A 4,416-nucleotide genomic window follows, 5' to 3' on the forward strand; every position below is an offset into this window, starting at 1 on the left:
GCATTCTGGGTGTTTTGTCTGAGCCAGGCCTTGAGGTAGGCCTGGGGGAGCCACACACCAGGTAGGAGGGTTCATGCTTTCTCTGTTCAGAGATGCTGCCTTTACCTCATCTTCACTCTTGTTCCTACAAAGTGCTCTTTTAGCCTCAATCTCAGGGCCATCCCCACATCCTCCACTCAATTTCATCTCATTACGATTGCTACTCTTGACCATCCTGCCAAAATCACTTTGGATCTTGCTTCTTCATGTCCCATCCTCTCTATCCCTCCTGGCTCTGTGTCACCAGTGAACTTGATAAGCCTGTTACATCTTCATTGCTGTGTCTGATAACAGCCTTCCTTGCCCAGGCTGAGGACAACCCTGAGGCTCTGGAAGTTTCCTTGTGGATAGACATGGCTTCCTTAGTCAGCACCCTTTGGGGACAGTGGTCCAATTCACCTCATTACATGGTCATCGGGCCATGTTGGCCATTTCTTCTCAAGGACATTGTAAGAGGCCTTGTCACCATCCTCAGTGAGGACCTGACACACAGCTTAATGACACCGTTTCCTTTTGTCAGTCTGGTACCCTTGTCAAGGATTGGAGCCAGTTTAGTTCTTCAACCACCAATGGTTGGCTTTGCTTCTCTCTCTTTTCCTTTCTTTCTCTCTCTCTTTTCCTTCCTTTCTTTTTTGAGATAGGGTCTCACTATGTAGCCCTGACTGGCTTGCAACTCTCTATGTAAACCAGGTTGGCCCTAAATTCACAGAGATCCACCTGTCTCTGCCTGCTGAGTGCTGGCATTAAAGGTATGTATCAACATGCCCAATTTTTATTTATTAAAAAACTATTTTATTGAAACATACATCCAGGAGTTCTCAGGTCACAAGTATACAGAATGACAACTTTTCACAGTAACACACCATATAATATTATTACCCAGAATAACAGTACCTCACTTGGGTCACTCCACTAAGAAGAACCCTCTTAGGGCTTCTAACTTTACAGACTTGTTTCTCTCATTTTTGAAATATATACATTTGAAACACATACACACACTCAGTTTCTACTTTTTGTTTATTGGTTGTTATAGTTTTATTATTTTGTTGTTTTATGTTCTTTTTTTTTTGAGATTATAATATTACACTTCTTTCTCCTTTTCCTCCATCTAAACCCTCCGAAATATCTCTACCTGCTCTCATTCAAATTCATGACCTTTTTTTCACTAATTGTTACTGCATGCATATAGCATGTATATATGTATATACATATGTATCACTAAATAGAACCTGTTCATCCTGCTGCCTGCAAGTATGTTTTTAGGATGAACATTTGGAACTGGACAATCAATTGGTGTGCTCTTCCCTGGGGGAGACCACCTCTCCCACTCCCAGATTTCTTCAGTTGCCTGTAGCTCAGCTGAGGCCTCGTGGGCTTTTCTCTGTCCAGCCTGGAATGACCTTTGGTGTCATCCTTGTTCAGCTCATGTTTGGATAGTCATGGGTATAGCTTCCCATGTTACTAGAAAACACAATCTCTCAGCAAACTCTGGCAATTAAGTCTTTCCAGATATTTCTTATGCAACATTCCCCAAGCCTTAAGTGCAGGATTTTTTTTCCCTTTTTGAGACAGAGTCTCCTGTAGTCTAGGTTGGCCTCCTACTCACTGTGTAGCAAAGGCTAACCTTGAACTCCTATTCCTCCTGCCTCCATCTCCCAGGCACTGGAATTACAGGCTTGTGACAGCCTTGTGTTTAGTTTCTTTGGCTCACGTTATATCTGACCTTCATCTGTATTGGAAGCCACCATAGATGTCCATTCTCATGGCCGCATATTATTCCACAACATGAATATTGTATAGTGTATTTATCCATCCCACTGCTGCTAATCAGTGCTGCTTAACCATCGGGACTGTGATTCATGGGCTGCACTGATGGGATTTTCTATTTTTTTCATCATATGACATGCACATGTGACTTCCCATGCAGAGTCAGTCCCTAGGAGTCAATCTCTGGTTCATGATGTATGTAATTTGTGTTGTTTTACCAAATGGCGCCACTGTGTACTTCCAAGAGCATCCTCACCAGCAGTCAAGGGATTTTGTTGGCTTGGAAGGGGATCTCCCAGCATCCGTGTCTCCTTGGCAATAAAGCACATCCCTCTCTCACAGGCTCACAGCCAATCAGATGGCAAATATTGGGAGTTATCTGTGCCAATCCTTTGTCTGCTTTTCTATTGGTTTATCTGCCTTTTTCTTGTTGATTTGTAGTGGTTTCTTTTTTATATTCTCTGTGTATACTAAGATGCCACTTAACCTCCACCAACTATTTGTGCAAGTGAGTATATCAGATCCCAGGAGGCAGCTGGGAAGGGGATAAGTTCCCCTCCTTGGAAAGCTGAATAGAAAGGAGGCTACGAGTCAGCTGTCATGGCTTGTCATCACACCGCCATGTTTTTCTTAGAAGTGATGGGGAAGATGGATGATCCAGAAATGATACACTGAGGGCAGCCTTAATGCCTGGGTGAAGCAGGATGGCAGGGAAGGCTATCACAGTGTTGTTGAGGACTCTGAAGTTGATAGGAGCAACCCTAAGTGTGAGCATTGTCTCTCCACTTCTGGGTATGTCATTGTGGGCCAACAAGCCTTTTAAAGCATCCCTTCTCTCTTGCAGGGTCAGAGAGGAATATTCAAGCTGGTGAGGTGGCTCTGATGGTCCTGTGGGTGAAACTGCTGCTAAGCTAGAAGACCAGGACCAACATAGTGGAAGGAAAGAGCCGACTCTCACATGCTTTCTAAGGTACTGACACACGACCACACATACATGTTCAAACACAAATAAGTAGATGTAATTATATCTTTAAAAATTATGAATCTCACCAGGCGTTGGTGAGTTATGCCTTTAATCTCAGCACTTGGGAGGCAAAGGCAGGCGGATCTCTGTGAATTCGAAGCCAGCCTGGTCTACAGAGCAAGTTCCAGGACAGGCTCCAAAGCTGCACAGAGAAACCCTGTATCAGGAAAACAAAACAAAAAAATGATGAATCTCCATGTCTTCTGAGGTTAAACAAGAAATCAGGTTATGGGACTTAATATTCATGCAAATATCCGATGGCTCTTGAGTTTGAGAAAAAGCCACAAGGCTAGCTTTAATGTGGTAGCTGGTTGATAAATATGCTACCAATATATACTAAGTGAGTAATCTAGTGGTATAAAGTTGATGTAAGACCATCTGGATTCAAAGTGCCACTGGGTCACAGTAGGCATAGTACCTTATCTGTAAAGAGAAAGAATAATACCTGACCACACAGGGTGGATGCGAGAATTAAGTGCAGTCATTTATGTAACAACTTCCATCCTCATTTGACTTCCCTGGATGGAAAGAAATTCATGGGAGAAAGGGGCTGATATCTGCTTACATTTCCAGATTACAGTCCATCATTGTTGGGGAAGTCAAGGCAGGAGCTTCAAACGGCTAGTCACATCACAGTCAAAGGCAGAGAGGAACAAATGCAGACATGCTCACTTGTTGCTTGTGCTCAGCTCTATTTCCCCTGACTAGGGAATGGTGTTGACCACAGTGGGATGTGTCTTCCTGTACTGATTAAGACAATCTCCCACTGACATGCCCAGAGGCCAACCCAATAGAGACAATCCCTTATCGAGACTCTTCTAAATTAACTAAGTATAATGGACCCATGCTAGGCACACAGAAGGCACACACGTGTTAACTGATATGTTATCAGGATGTTTGTGTATATTCATATACATATTTCATCTCACATTTTCAACCTTGAGAGGTGATGTTAATGCTGGCTCCATTTCCAAGGTAAGGAGATGGGTTATGCACATTGCCAAGGCCATATGGCCATATAAGTAGCAGAGCCAAATTTGTAATCAGACACCCAAGGATATGTTGCCATCTAGCATAGCTAATCCACCTGCCACCAGGTTCATGTGTATCCAGCTTATTTTTAAGAGCATCAGGAAAACCCTTATCAGAAGCCATCCTAGGTTTCTCAGGGGCTAGAGTCAAGAGAGGCATGAATCTTTTGATACTGAGACAGAGTGGATACATGTGGCCTGGCATAAAGGAAGGGAGGCTGCTCAGGGTGAGGGCAGTGAGCCCTGAGCTGCAGACCCATCAGGAACCCTACAGCAGAGGCTCTCTGGAGTCCTGGGGCCCACAGCCTGGGATGGCCCTGGGGCTTTCTGTAATGAGCCTGCCATACAGTTGGACAGAGACTTATGACTTCTGGTGTCTGGGCCACCTCCTCCCGCTTGTCCTCCCTGGTTATTTATCACATTTGTCCCTCTGGAGAGGCAGGGCCATCGCTTACACTGTCCAGAACAGGGAATGCAATAAAGCTGGTTCTAGGGGAAGTCTTGAGCCCTGCCCTCCCCATATCAGTGGTTTGTCTGTTGGGGGTGGGGCAAGGC

The sequence above is a fragment of the Phodopus roborovskii genome, unplaced genomic scaffold (genome assembly GCF_943737965.1).
Source record: "Phodopus roborovskii unplaced genomic scaffold, PHOROB, whole genome shotgun sequence".
NCBI classification, from domain to species: domain Eukaryota; kingdom Metazoa; phylum Chordata; class Mammalia; order Rodentia; family Cricetidae; genus Phodopus; species Phodopus roborovskii.